Here is a 16,209-nt window from a genome sequence, read left to right as displayed (position 1 = left end):
TAAATCTGGTAATATTAGGAGGAAAGTCTTCCTCACTTTACATAAACTTCGAGTTCTTCTCTCCCTGAAGGCTCAAATCACAAAAAAATCTGTCTAATGTAAAGTGCAAACATCATAGAAAGTAAAGAGGATTACAGCTGTGATCTGGTGTCACGAAAACATGCAACATTATTACATTTACAGCTTCCAAATGAAGAATCATGAGTTAGGGCCCTATTCCACAGTAACGATAATCGGCCGGATCGGCCCCATTCGGCCGATTATCGTTCAGTGAAATAGAGAGAACGATCAGCCGATGATCGTATCATCGGCTGATTGTTCATTTAGGGCCAGACCTAAAATCATCGTTCCCCCACCACGCATCGCTACGGTTGAATAGCGGTGTGCGGCGGGCGACCGACAATTTGACAAGCAGCATCATACATCATCTGTCCAGGCTTCTTCTCCACGCTGTCTTCATCCCCGAGTCCCGCGGGCTGTATCTTCAGAATGGCCGTCAGCTGACGGAGCGCTCAGCCAATCACAGTCCGGGACCGCCATTCTGAAGATAGAGCGTGCGGGACCCGGGGATGAAGACCATGCAGAGAAGGAGCCTGGACAGGTAAAGTATGATGCTACAAGGACATTGGTAACGATGTCCCTGCAGCCCTCGCTCAACGATCATCGGGCCGAGGAATAGGCCCAGTAAACGAGCGGCGATCTAGCAGATCACCGCTCATTTACATCGTTGATCGGGCCCTCCTCGGCCCGTGGAATAGGACCCTTAGACCCCTTCCAGACAGTCACTAACTCTGTCCATCGCTGTGGGCATGGTGTGGCCTTCAAAAGGCCTACGGGATTGCCATGGACCCGATCAGAAGATGGGTCTTTGCTGCAGGACTTCCGTTCAGGTGAGGATGGGTGCTCACCCCACCAGAGCCTGTTACATGCCACTATTGTGACTTGACAGCGGCCTAAAACAGGTTAAACTACCCATAAATAAAGCTTAGTAGTGACCACCATAGAAAGCCATATCGACGGTCACTAAGGGGTTAAAAGTAAAAGTCATTGTAGTGTATTTTTATACATGAGTAACAGAATTAAAAAGGTGTTTGTTGTGGTGTATGAATGCTCTGTCATTATCGAAAGTAACATGCTTTCTCTACTTTTACACCTCTGGACAGATGAGTAACAATCTGCTCGAGACTGCAGAGAGAATAGTGGTGTTACCAAAGCAAAACAATGACTAGATCTGAATTGCTCTATATAAAACAATAATAAAAAGCATTAGAAGTCTAGTCAAAGTCCAGACAAGAAACACCCATGGAACCATTGATGCCTGAACTAGAAGCCTCCAGTTCTACAAGAAGTAATTAAACACGCAGATTTGGTCTATGCTCTGCTACAAGCTACATATTTTACTTTTTTTGTTAATGGAAAACAAACAGTAATTTTACTTAAAAAGCAAATAAATAAATAAAATTATATCTATCTATATAGCCCTACAGATCAAGATACCTTCAATTCTGTCTTACAAAAACCAGAAACAATATAATTTATTAAATACGTCTTCTCTTAGGCTATGTTCACACGCTGTATGAGACCGGCCGTTCCGTGACCCCGGCCGGGTCACGGAACGGCCGGCCTCTGGTCGGATCATCTCGGCCGATACTTAAAGGCCCTATTACACCAACAGATCTGACGACAGATTATCTGCCAAAGATTTGAAGCCAAACCGAGGAGTGGATTTGAAAAGAGGAGAAATCCAGTCTTTTCTTTATAACCTGTTCTCTGTTTATAGTCTGTTCCTGGGTTTGGCTTCAAATCTTTGGCAGATAATCTGTCGTCAGATCTGTTGGTGGAATAGGGCCTTAAGTACCGTCCGGGTGATCTTTCCGGCCGCGGAGCTCTGATGTGGGCGCGTCAGCGCGCCCGCATCAGAGCTTCCCATAGCACACAGTGAAGCGAGCGGCCGGAGGCGCTCGCTTCACTGTGTGAACTGACAGGGCTTTCTGCGGCCGGAATTCCCTGAATTCCGGCCGCAGAAAACTGACCTGTCAGTTTTGTTCCGGCGCCGCATGGGCTCCTGGCCGGAGCGCATACGATAATGTGTGTACGCTCTGGACGGGATCCCATTCAACATAAGGCTTTGTTACACACCGCAAAACTACGATCGTAGTTCTGCGGCGAGAACTACGGCCGTAGTTTTACGCAGTGTGAACATAGCCTTAAAACGCATGCGAGTGAAACTGCCCAACTCAACGTAACAAGCCTCACTTCATTACATCGAGGACCTTCCACTCAATGTTGCCAGAACATATTTATACACACACGGTGGTACCACAGTTCTTATCCAGCTCTCATCTTAAATTCAGAATTCAAACAATATTTCCAAGGCAAGTTTTATTCTGTACTTCTAACACTTGTTTGGCACCAGAGTAATATAAAACTCTCTGCGGCGGAAGCGCCAGGAGTAGGTAAGTATCAGGGGCGGACAGTCTCTGTCCCGAGGTGACAGGTTCCCTTTAAGGGCGCTGGAAAGTTTTGCTAAAACTTTCTTTTAAATCCTATGTTTAGGGGTTGACAAGACCAGATGGAAATCTCCTTTAATGAAAGGTTTTCTTTAAGGGCTTATTCCCACATTCCGTAAAACACGGACAAGGTAGCTGCGTGGCCATGTCATTACAGTGAATATTCAAACACTTTCCCCTCTCCATGACAGGGCTTTACCGTCTGTGCTGTCAGAGTTTCACAGAATCCTAGTTCCTGTCATATTCATACAAAGTTTTAAAAAATATTTTTAAAACCTAAAACAGCAGTTATTAAAATCAACTTTAAGATGCCAAAAATCATTAGTTTAATTAAATATACGCTTTGTGATGCAACTTACCAGATTACTTTCAACTAACAGAACAATCTGTGTTGGGACATGTAACACTCCCTTAAATATTCGGAATAATTACTTGTGCACAAGTCGCAGGTAGAAATACTTGAACACAACATGTTAAAACAAGACTGTCTGCATTGGCTTCTCAGAACTTAACTCATTAAAGGACGGGAAAATAGATATTACAATGTACCTAAAAAAGCAAATACACCCCAGAGAAAGGGAGCATTATCCTGCTTTAAGGTATACTGCCGCCATGAAGGGGTCTTTTTGGTCTACAACCATACGAGTCAAAATAAAATCCACGCTAGGGCCATTTCACATAGAGTAAAACTGGTCGAATTCCGCGACGGAACTCTCAGCTGTAGAATCTCACCAGCCTCTATGTCAAACAGGCAGTCTATGGGAGGGCTCCCGCCTCCTCTCTCCGCACAGAAGAATTGAAATTCTTCTGAGCAGGGAGGCGCGGAGAGAGGAGGTGCGCAAGCCCACCCATAGACTGCCAGTCTGACACGGATTCCGCCAGTTTTACTCTGTGTGAACTGGCCCTTAACACCCGGACCCAACAGCTTCCCAGCAGAACCTACTTTTCAGTTATAAAAAAAAAAAAAAAAAAAAAAAAAAAAAAAAAAAAAAGAGTATCGCCATCAAAACGTTTTCACCTATCCACAGGGAAGGGGATATCAAGTTGCCTATCGGGATCCAACTGTTGGGACTCCCACAAATCACAAGAACACGGGTGAAACATGTCCCTGAATGAACAGAGCGCTCCATGCCTATGAGGCCAGCACTTTCTCAATTTTTTTTTTGGTGCTACCAAGTGGTAGACAGTCAAATGGTCCTATCCAGTCATTCATGACCCAGAAGGTGCCCTGCATAATGCGTCATTTCTCCTGCAGGTAAATAGAATACTAAGGGGCAATCTACACAATATACGATCTGTGCAAGAACTGCTTACAGCGGACCAGATGCCGGAAATTCAGACATAATGGTTCATTATGATGCTGGAAGCTTTGGGATTGTTTAAGTCAGTCTTGACGCTACTGTACTGACACAGCCGCGGGTATGTGTGTTTTGGAAAATCCCCACTTATTGCAAAAGGACCTTTAAAACCTGTTAAAGTCCTGCAAGTCGCACGTTGTGGTCTCCACAGATCAGACTATTTCCTTGCACATCCAGAAAACAGATCTGGAAGAGCAGGTCATCAAATTAGTTCCAAAATACTATTTCTACTAAATACTAATACTATTTTTGTAGTGAGGCCAGGAGTATTAACTCTTCAAGGACACAGAAAAGTTTACTTTTTGGATTTTAATTTTTTCTTCTATACCGCCTAAGAGTCATAACGCTTGCAGTTTCATCCACAGAGCTATTTTTGCATGTCCAATTGTATATTGCAGAACATTTTATGGTGACGTAAGGATGTCATTACTAAGCAGATTTTTTTTTTTTTTTTTTTTTAGGTGAAACTAAAAAAGGCAGCCAGGTGCCGTCCCCGCAGGCTCTGCACAAGGCTTAAAAGATAGTCCGTAAAGAGTTTGAGTTCCCAAAACTGACAGTGATATATAGGGAATGGGGAGAGCAGTGTTAACATACCTTCCACCATAGTCACTGCACACTGTATTGCCAAGAGAGCAGTTTGGGGCTATGTTCACACACCATGGGGCGTCTGTTTTAAATTGCACGGCCGTCATTTTATAACAGCTGCTAAATAACCATAATTTCTCTTTAAATGATGGAAGTCTAAGAAAAATGGCCGCTATTTTGACGGTATGTGAACATAGCCTTAAATGTCCAAGGGACCATGCCTGCAAGTATCCAGGAGACAGACCCTGCATATTAAAAGGAGAAATCCGGCGAACCTTTTTTTTTATTAAAGCATTGTATTGCCCCCTCAAAAGTTATACAAATCACCAATATACACTTATTACGGGAAATGCTTATAAAGAGCTTTTTTCCCTGCACTTAGTACTGCATCAAGGCTTCACTTCCTGGATAACATGGTGATGTCACTTCCTGGATAACATGGTGATGTCACGACCCAACTCCCAGAGCTGTGCGGGCTGTGGCTGCTGGCAGAGGGATGCTCAGTGTCCCTCCAGTGTCCTGTGTCCCTCAGTGTCCCCCTGCCATCATCCTCTCCAGCAGCCACAGCCCGCACAGCACTGGGAGTCGGGACGTGACATCACCATTTTATCCAGGAAGTGAAGCCTTGATACAGTAGTAAGGGCATAGAAAAAAAAAAAGCACTTTATAAGCATTTCCCGTAATAAGTGTATGTAGGTGATTTGTATAACTTTTGGGGAGGGCGCAATACAATACTTTAATAAAAAATTTTGCCAGACTTCTCCTTTAAGTGCTTAGGCTTCCCCAGCCCATCCTCTCAGTGCTGCCTATAATGGACTCCTATCTGGATTCTAGGGCCCTTACCAAGCTGAAATCAGGCTGGGGAGGTGCTTTGTGCAGAGAGGCCTGGTATTTGCCAACATGCCTAAGACAGCACCACTCTTGGCCTCAGTTTGTATGTGGTATTGCAACTCAATTCAATTAAAGTGAACGGAGGACAGGTATAGTGCTGTTTTTTTGAAGAAAGCTTCTTTTTTTGTAATCCTGGATAACCCCTTTAAAACTACTGTAAGTTTTCTTGTTAGTGCAAATTGCATGATCATCAGAGGTTTCTTTAACATTGTGCTCCCTGACCTTTAAATATCACCATTGGCAAATTAAACACATACGATACATAGTGACAAAATGACATCACTGCCATCACTGCACAGTTGTCACACACTATATTATACACAGTCCTAACAATGAAGGAGGGAGACTCTACGCAGTTTGGTTACAAGACTCAGAGGTCAGGCAGATGAATTATTGACTTAGGTGCACTTCAGCCTGTGTGATATTTACAGAGTCATAAATACCACAGGAATAGAGACCATCTGCGTTTCAGAGGGATGTAACGATGATTATGTGCCTTACAGGACCATTGCAATTTAAAAAAAAAAAAAAATAAGTTCATTGTATTGTGGCAAATGCAGATTCTATTTCTACACGTTCCATTCAAGACAGTCGCAAAAATTTTTGGGCAACCTGCCACCTGTTTACAGACACATATACATTAGTGTTATGACATTTTACCTTTTTTGAAAGTTTTTAATTATCCTGACGTCGCATTTGATGAACTTGCCTAGGTTTTAGTTTTCTGGTGTTCATTTATTATTTTCATTGAAAAACCTTCCGCACCCATTGTAATTTTACTTTAAAGCGGAACGAAAAACCATAGTTCTTCACGATGTATGAAATATATACTGTCCTTGTCAATAAAGGCAAACATCAACTGTTCTTCAAGGAGGAACGAGGAGGAAGGAGGCCGAAGGAGAAATGGATGTACCCACACCATCAAAAATCAGGATCTGGTGTTGAGGGGGTCAAGGATGCAGAGAAAGTAAATAGGCTGAAAAAAAGTTATTGGTTAAGGGGAACTCTGCCTGCATTTTGATGGCAAGAGAGTTGATAACAGTAGGTTTCAGTTGGTGTATCTGAAGAACTGTAAACCTTGGCGTTTTTGTCACTGGTTGAATACAATGCATGGAGGAGTGTTTATTGGGTGCCAACATCATATCCTCGACCTGCTTCTACACGACTTAATGGATTCCCTGTTCCTAACAAAATCAAGGGCACCCACCATGAACTACTGATTCATTGAAGAGGTTTTAGGAGGCTATGAGGACTTATTCAGGCACAAAACAGATCCCAACATGAGAAAATCCATGATGGAGAGAGGACTTCAGGTATCTTTTTGAACTATGTGAAGCATATCATTTCTACCACACAGAGGAAAAATCTCTTAACAAATATCTAGCAAATAAATTCACAAACCGAAATTCACAAATGTAATTCCTTTTTGGTCATTTATAAAAAGAGGGGTCTGTGCAGCCTCGTACGAGTCTCAAAACACAGGAATAGCCAGATATCCCTCCAGGAGAGGAAAGCCCATTGCCAAGGGGGTGCCTCCCAGTGGGGAGATCACCAAACCACCCTGATACATAGCCCCATAAGTCCCACCCGGTTACGAGTATTGGAACATAAATAGGGAAACACCAGGGTGGCCCCTAACTCTGTGGCGAGTATTGCAACATGATATATCCATCCACAGACGGCCGTTATTTCATGGCATACTCAAATATCTTGTATCGCTATAGGGCAAAAATTTTAATTACATGGTGTGGGAAAATTCCCACTGAAAATAACAAAGAACACCAGAAAATTAACATATAGGCAAAAGTTTACCAAATGCAAAATCATACTTAAATTTTTCAAAAATGTTATAACCTCAATATACAAGACGTTTGGCCATTTCCTTTGTTTGTTTGTTTTTTGGTGCAATGAACCTGGAAGCACTGCAATACCAGGTCAATGCTTGGAGAGGACAGAGCAAGCACTTTTTCCATCTCCCTGTTCTAAAAATCCATTTAAAGAGAACCTGTCACCGCCCGTGCCGGGGTGACAGGCTCCCGACCCCCCGTTAGAGCCCCCTACACTTACCTGATCGCACCAAGTCCCGCTTCTTGATCCGGTGGCAGAGATTTCAGCGCTCGAAGCCCGGCGCGCACGCTCCTGAGAGGAGTCCGACGCTCATAAAGAATGAATGGAGCGTCGGACTCCCCATTCATTCTCTATGGGCATCGGACTCATCTCAGTATAGGGGGCTCTAGCGGGGGCCGGGAACCTGTCACTCCGGCACGGGGGGGGGGGGGGGGGGGATGACAGGTCCTCTTTAAAATATGGTCCCCAGATAGGGGACGTATCAGATATTAAAGGACAACTCCCACGTCCGCTTCCCCCCCTTTAACTAACACACATTACAAAGTTATATAACTTTGTAATGTGTGTTAGTCACCTGTCTGAAGCCGTTCCGCCTATGCTGTTCCGCCAGGATTTTCGACTGGCGATCAACTTAGGGAGGGATGGTGAATATAGGGTCTGTGTCTGTTAGTGTTTTATTTATTTTTTTGCTGACGCCGCGAGTTGTCCTTTAAACTGATAAGAACAGATACTACACTTGATCTTAGCCAAAAGGTAGAGAAGCGATTGGCCATTTCCTTTTTTTAATCTATGGTAAGGGCTTATGTTCCCTTATTCAAAACCAGTGTTAGTACTCATAGACATGTGTTGACTCCATATGCGGAACCTTGTTCCCACACAATGAGGGGTCTGATTACACAGAAATCATTCCCCAAAATATCAGTTAAAGGCCTCATTTACTATTTACAAAATTTGTGGATCTGTGCAAAAAAAAAAAAAAAAAAAAAAAAAAAAGGACATGGCATCATTTTTTTTTTTTTTTTTTTTTTAGAGGATTGTGGATCAAACTAAGCATGAGTATGTCAGTGTGTGTGTGTGTGTGTGTGTGTGTGTGTGTGTGTGTGTGTGTGTGTGTGTGTGTGTGGAGAACCGCAATGCATCTTAAAATGCAAACGTGCCGGCATGGCACTCTTGCGTCTCCTCACCGCATGGGACATCATTGCCAGACTCAAAATATAGTCCCCAAAAACATATAGACGTGTGAATGAGGAGGGACAGAGAGAGAGAGGAGAAAGAACAAACATGGTAACACAGGTGTCAGAAAGGAATTGGAATTCTATGATGGCAACAAAGCCTCCACATAGCAGAAGTCTATGTATTTGTATTGCAGTCTAAATGAAAAGCTGCAGCACATTCTTTGTGTGACACCTAAAACATAATTCTTAAAAGACTTGCTTTTAAACTTCAAATAATTGAGACATTCCTCCAAGTCAACTAAAGAAACAAACAGTACCTGCCTGGAGGGGAAATTCACTGTTTTATGAACCACAAGAATCCTATGGTTTTTCTGTAACCGTGTATAGCTTAAAAGGCCATCTGGTAAGTACCACCAGTGAATCCTCACCTTCACAGGTACATTCCTTTGCACATAGCACGATTATACCTTAAAAAGGCCTTCATAGATATTTTCTCTTTTTAAAAAAGTAGAGTTCTAGTCATATTACCATATTTGAAGTGTTACAGTCACTTTTTTTTACATTTTAAAAGTTTTGATTGGCCAGGATCTAGGTGTGCAGCTGGTGGACCAGTATATACTGATATTTTAATTGGCAGGGGTCTGGCTGTTTAGAGGGTGGACCAGTATATATTGAGATTTTTTTTTTCCTGTTTTGTGAAAATGTTGTTTAAATATATTTAATAGATCAAAATCAAATGGTTTGTTAATTAAACTGGGAGAAAATGAAGCAGAAAAAAAACACCACAGTCAGAGTGATAAGTGTACTGACCCGATTATCGTTTATCGATGTCCTTGCAGCCCTTGCTTAAGCTTTATACATTACCTATCCAGGCTGCAGGGCTCCTCTTGCGGTCTTCTACTCCCCAGGTCCTGCGCGCTCCAGCTTAAGAGCGGCCTGTGATTGGCTGAGCGGCCTGTCAGCTCAGACAGGCGGCTCTGAAGCTGGAGCGCACGGGACTCGGGGAGAAGACCGCAAGAGGAGCCCTGCAGCCTGGATATGTAATGTAAAACGTCAGCTGCGCACCGCTTTTACACGTAGCGATATGCGGTCGGCGCCTGAAAATTATAGGTTCAAACCTATATCAACGATCAGCCGATCGTTGTCATCAGCTGATCGTTGTATTTATTACACAGAGAGATTATCGGCCGAATATCGCTCAGTGGAATAGGCCCCCAAGTGTATATCCACACTACAGAAATCTCAAAGAACTCCCTGCGGATACTGTCACTCACCCCTCTGTGCTCCCACTTGAATTTCCACCGGGGCCCCATAGACTATTTTATGGTAGGGCGGATTCCGCCGTCTGTCCGAAGAATTAACAGGAGAGTATAAAGGAAGCGGGCAGAGTTGAGCAGCGGAATCCGCGGGGAGTTCTCAGCGTGTGAACATACCCTAAAAGATTTGATACTTCTGGTTAAATTATTATTTTTTTTTTTTTTAAACACCACCTCTTGGTTGGTGCTACTCATTTTCTAGACTCCTTCCAAAACAGAACATGGCACAAGACACACGCACCAGTTATTTCTGGCACAAATTAAACTAGATTTTTTTTTATGTATTCTGCTTAGAAAGTCTCCTCTATTTTGTTCAGTTGCTCGGCCCAATACATAGTAGGCATGATGCTTTCCTCCCAAATCATTTGCCATTGTAACAGAAACCATCATATAAAACAGCTTGAACTTTCAGCTGTAGCCGCAGATGGCACCTTGTGAACTCGAGCACCAAGTTCATAATTAATGCAGAAGGCAAAGTCTAAAGGATTACAGCAGTGAAGAGGAGAAGAGGAGGAAGAAAAAAAAACTGCAAGAAAACCATCTGCTCAGCAACAAACGTATCACTGCAGTAAGCAATGCAGGTATTACACATGAAAACACAGAGCAAAATCTGGACAGTGACGCTGCAATTCACGGCTGGTGAGGGACGGTATATTCTTCTTTATTCACATGTATGGAAACTAAAACAGGCCAGATAAACACAGTATTTCCTAAGAAAATACTGTATGGCACCCATTAAAACTTAAATTGGACCTGGGTAAAAAAAATTCTTATAGTTAGATACTGCTTGTGATCATGATTTTGGGAACAACAACAACAACAACAACAACAACAACGGGAACAACATTAGTAGTAACTATATGGGCTAATGGGCCCCTAGCATGGTGAGATTAAAGGACTAGCCATCTCATCTCCTAGTCACCATGTCCTAGGTATATGGGTAAGATTAATTTATTTATTTAACAATCGTAGTCAAGATTCCTTCCTACTAGTTTCAGAAAGTTATATAGATTTGTAATTTACTTCCATTTCAAAACCTCCAGTCTTCCCATACTTGTCAGCTGCTTCCATTTCAAAACCTCCAGTCTTCCCATACTTGTCAGCTGTTGTATGTCCTGCAGAAAATGGTGTATTCTTTGAGGCCTGACACAGTGCTCTCTGTTGACATCTCTGTCCGAGACAGGAACTGTCCAGAACAGTGCCGAATCCCCATAAAAAAACCTCTTCTGCTTTGGACAGTTCCTGTCTCAGACAGAGGTGGCAGCAGAGAACAAATCTATATAACTTTTTGAAATCAGTTGATTTAAAGAAGATTTTTGCCGCAGTATCCCTTTAATAAGTGTCAAAATATGTAATAAAAAAAAAAAAAAAAAAAAAAAGGATGCTTTTAGACAGTAATAGAAATAAATAAGTTAAATGGTATACAACAATAACTGCAATCCAAAAAGCCTATCTAGCATCTGCTTGACACCGGTCTACCTAACAGTGCATAGAGAAAAATCAGTGGGTTGGTGAAGAGGGGGCAGGACACATTCAACCACCAGCTAGATATAGTACTGTGTACGTCAGCTGAAAAAGGGTATTACAATTTATTATAAAACTAAAGAGTAGCCTCATGGGACTGCAGAAACAAAATGGTGTATACTCACCTCACCAGGTCCACCCCGATACCACCCCTTACTGATTCTGGATCCACTGCAGTCACAATGACTGGATGCAGTGAATTCACAACATCAGCAGCAGCAGAAGAGGCACATCATTGGGGTAATTTAACAAAGGCAGCGGGGTGGACTGCAAAGCTGGCACTAGACCAGGCAAAGTGAGTATGCTGTAGCTTATTTTACAGGCTGTAGGGTTTTATCCCCCCCCCTCTCAATAAATAGAATGCCCTTTTATGACTAGCAATTATTTGTTAGCTCATTAAAAATGAGTTTGTTTTTCCTGCAGGGGGTTATACACAGCAACTACAAATATGTAGTTACATGTGTAGTAAAGACCACATATGAGGATAGATAGATATGTGGTGAGAGGGGGGTACGGCAGCTGTATGCCAGGGAGAAGAGGCGAATCTGCACAGGGGTGAAGTGGAGTCCAGTCAGTGTGTTGTGAGATAAAAGGAAGAAAGGACCTGTTAGTTGTGAGGTAAAAACATTAAGGCTTCTCCACCGCTGAATGCCGCCAGCCTCCATCACAGTTACAGTCTATGGGAGGCTTGCGCGTCTCCTCTCTCCGGGCTGAAGAATGAACATGTTCATTCTTCAGCCTGGAGAGAGGAGGCGTGCGAGCCTCCCATAGACTGTTATTATGACAGGGAGGCTGGCAGCAGTGACGGATTATAATGTGGGCGATTTGGGCGGCCGCCCGGGGCCCGAGGCTCCGGGGGGGCCCATGTTGCGCCGCCCACATTATAATCCGCCCACGCCGCTGCGGCCCGGCCCGCCACTGCACTCTTGTGACCGCAAGCATTATTTCGCTTGCGGTCACAGGAGTCCCCGGCTGATGTGCGGCTGCCGGGGGTGTCTCGTCCTCTCCCCGGCAGCGCGCGCATCACACAGCTCACTGTGCCACCTATGCTCTGACTTCTGGTATTAAGAGCGCACGTTAGAGACGCCCTGTACCGGAAGTCAGGGCCCAGGCGGCACAGTGAGCTGTGTGATGCGCGCGCTGCCGGGGAGAGGACGAGACACCCCCGGCAGCCGCACATCAGCCGGAGGCAGCCGGGGACAGACCAGGAGCCGAGAGGATCGACGGGGGAACGGATGGCAGGTGAGTTGTGTTTTTTTTTTTTTTATTTACTGACTGCTGTGGAAGGGGGGGGGGGGGGCGAGGGGGACCATCTATAAAGGGGAACCATCTATAAAGGGGAAAAAAGAGGGGGACCATCTATAAAGGGAAAAAGAGGGGAACCATCTATAAAGGGGGGAAAGGGGGAAAGAGGGGGGTCATCTATAAGGGGGGAAGAGGGGGGTCATCTATAAGGGGGGGAAAGGGGGACCATCTCCTATAGGATTAGCACCCTCCTCTCCTGACATCCTCTGTGCTGCTGTGTCCTCCCCTATAGATCAGCCCCCTCCTCTCCTGACATCCTCTGTGGTGCTGTGACCTCTCCTATAAGATCAGACCCCTCCTCTCCTGACATCCTCTGTGGTGCTGTGACCTCCCCTATAGACCAGCACCCTCCTCTCCTGACATCCTCTGTGCTGCTGTGACCTCCCCTATAGATCAGCACCCTCCTCTCCTGACATCCTCTGTGCTGCTGTGACCTCCCCTATAGATCAGCACCCTCCTCTCCTGACATCCTCTGTGCTGCTGGGACCTCCCCTATAAGACCAGCACCCTCCTCTCCTGACATCCTCTGTGCTGCTGTGACCTCCCCTATAAGATCAGCACCCTCCTCTCCTGAACTCCTCTGTGCTGCTGTGACCTCCCCTATAAGATCAGCCCCCTCCTCTCCTGAACTCCTCTGTGCTGCTTTGACCTCCCCTATAAGATCAGCACCCTCCTCTCCTGACATCCTCTGTGCTGCTGTGACCTCCCCTATAAGATCAGCCCCCTCCTCTCCTGACATCCTCTGTGCTGCTGTGACCTTGGGGGGGGGGGGGCAACATCAGGGTGAGTTGGCAATATGTTTATTGGGGGCAGCGGAAGTGGGGTGGGCAATGCTTACTGGGGGTAGCAGCAAGGGACCAAACATTATGTTTATTGGGGTCAGCAAGGAGGCGAGGCAGGCAGTGTTTTTTGGGGACAGCGTGGGGGAGGGGCAGTAGCGGATCACAATGTGGGCAGATTGACTGGGGGGTGGGCAGGTTGGGTGGACAGCCCGGGGCCCAGGGTACATTTAATCCGCCACTGGCTGGCGGCATTCAGCGGCGGAGAATTTAGCCACTTTTGCTCCGTGTGCATGTAGCCTTACTGTTTTTACCTCACAACCAACAGGACCTTTCTTCCTTTTATCTCACAACACACTGACTGGACTCCACGTTTGCGATCACTTCACCCCTGCACAGGTTCGCCTCTTCTCCCTGGCATACACCTGCCGTATCCCCCTCTCACCACACAAAGCTAGATTATGTGAGAACAGCAGCCATAGATCACAGCACAGGAGTTCAATTTGCCACAAAGGGACAGACTGTAGCCCAGTGCGAAACAGATGGATTGCAGCATAGGACTGGTGAAACTCTGTTATCTGTAACTTTTCCCCTGCGTGTTAAGAAGCCAGACCATGTGGGTGCTAGGAAGCATTTGAGAATTACCACCACTGATGTTTCTTTTTGTTGGTGTTTACCGTATTGAGAATATACTTGAATAAATCCTGTTAAACTTCACTACAATGGAACCTGCTTAAGGGCCCTATTACACAGGACAATTATCGTGTGAAAAATAGTTATATCGTTTGAATTTAGATGATAATCGTTTTGTGCACGCAACGATTAATCGACCAATGAGAATTCGTTTATGCATCGCAGATTTTGTGCCGACACCAAAATCATCGCTAATCGTTCGGGGTAATTCGACATTATTCGCTCTTTTGCTGGGATCAGATGGAGTAAATGATTCAAGTAACTATGGTAACTAACGACTATCATTCTGTGTAATATGGTGAATGATATCAAGTAACTTTTGTTCGCGATTGTTTATTGTTAATCCTTAAAAATAGCTTTGTCTAATAATACCTTAATTTCACGAGGTGTACTACAGAGAAGATACACCTAAAGGGCCTGACCCCCCCCCCCCCTTTCCAATTCTTTCAGAATCTCAAAGAACTCATGCTGGCATGCGGAGTGGCGGGTGGATAACAAATCTGGTAGCTCGTATGGAGATTTTAAGAGGCATCTAAGGCATAAGGGGGGCAGCATAGTGCCTGGATAGCCCTAAAGGACAACCCAGAGACATCAGCATAACCTGGGACAGTGCAGCCACACGGAATAGATCTCCAGCCATGGATGTGGAGGGACACATCAATAACAATGCTGCTGCAATTGTACTATGCAGAATTGGGGACAGCTGTGAGACTTACAGTATGAGACTACCAGAGGAGCATCTAACTAGTGCGCAGTCGCCGACAGCCTCAAACGATTACTGGATGAGGTGGAGGACATTGAGAAGGACGACGATCTGTTGGCGTTTCTTCAGAGACTAGATAGATGTGTTTTTAGGTCTTGATAAGACTCTCCATAACATTTTGTGCTCCCAGAAGATCACCTAGTACTTAGTCTGCAATTAATATTCCAGGGTTGCTTTTTATTATTCATGGAAAGAACTTTGTTTGGTTGACAATACAAAGAGCAAATATGGCCTCAGCATTACATGCATGTATCCAAGCATCTCATGAGAACATCAACTTATCGCTTGAAATCACCAAGTTTTCCTGGCGCTTCTGAGAATATGGCAGCTAACCGTGACATAACAAATGCTAAATGCCAGTGGTAAGCAAATAGTTGGGAATCTTGGTTGTTACAGTTGTTCAAGATGGCCCCGGGCAAAGAATGAATGAACTACCTTTCACTAAGAAACATTCTATTAACAGAGTCTATTACACGAAACGATTATCATTTTCAACCCCCTGAAAAATCCTGATCATGTCAGCAGACCGCCACTGACGTCAATGGGCAGCCCAGCTCCTCCTGCTGCTCCCTATTCACTGTCTCAGTGTAATGGCACAGGCAGGAAACAGGGATAGAGGAGAAAGCAAGCGCTGAACTAATAGGTTTGTTCATTTCTAAGGGCCCTATTCCACGGACGATCATCATTTGGATAATCGTTAAATCGTTCGGAACAAAGATAATCATTTGGTTGAAAAGTTAACGATTAAACGGCGAACGAGAAATCATTGATCTCTTAATGAGACCTGGACCTAGTTTTATCGTTGCTAGCTCATCGTTTGCATGGAATAAGGCGTCGTTCGGTCGTTCGCAGTAGCAATAAACGCAATAGGGACGACAAAACAACTGCAAGAACGATCATAAGTAACGAGTAATTGTGTGAACGATTTCAGGTCATTTGCAATATTGGTCGTTTGAGATTGTTTATCGTTAGCAATTATCCGATAATTATCCGAACGATAATCGGCTCGTGGAATAGGGCCCTAAGGTGTAAGGTCCACCTTTTAATGCCTACAAATTTTGTGCACCTTTCTCCCTTTACAGTCAACATCTAGGACAAATCAGGCTTTGATGAGTAATAAACCAGTAATCAGGTTCGTGCTGTAAGAAACTAACCTTTCCTGTCATTGTGGGAACCTGTTTGACAGGATTGGAAGTCTTCATGCACTCTTAATGCGAAAATGCATACAGCAAATTAAATGCTTAATATTGCTCCTCCCCCATCCCAAAAAAATACATAACTGCTTCTATGTTACAGGAGAGACCCTATTGGCAAACTCCACACTTATACCAGCAGCGTATACTTTTACAGGCACAATCTCCTGTAAGGGGTTTTCCAATTAAATCTTACTTGTCCCCTATCCACAGGATAGGGGACAAGTAAGAGATCACAGGGGTTCTGACCACCATGTCCCCCCGCAATC

The 16,209-nt window shown here is 44.5% G+C and overlaps 1 protein-coding gene and 2 pseudogenes across 1 annotated transcript in view; all 3 read right to left on the bottom strand.

Annotated features, from left to right (window-relative positions):
• The window catches only part of LUZP1 (leucine zipper protein 1), a 59,862-nt gene that overhangs the window by 37,135 nt on the left and 6,518 nt on the right, over positions 1-16,209 (bottom strand). The gene's annotated exons all lie outside the window — the stretch shown is intronic.
• On the bottom strand, positions 7,242-7,453 carry LOC138794308 (U2 spliceosomal RNA; annotated as a pseudogene).
• LOC138794300 (U2 spliceosomal RNA) lies at positions 7,843-7,958 on the bottom strand (annotated as a pseudogene).

Source organism: Dendropsophus ebraccatus, chromosome 5 (genome assembly GCF_027789765.1).
Source record: "Dendropsophus ebraccatus isolate aDenEbr1 chromosome 5, aDenEbr1.pat, whole genome shotgun sequence".
NCBI lineage: Eukaryota > Metazoa > Chordata > Amphibia > Anura > Hylidae > Dendropsophus > Dendropsophus ebraccatus.
This window is presented reverse-complemented; position numbering and strand designations above follow the sequence as displayed.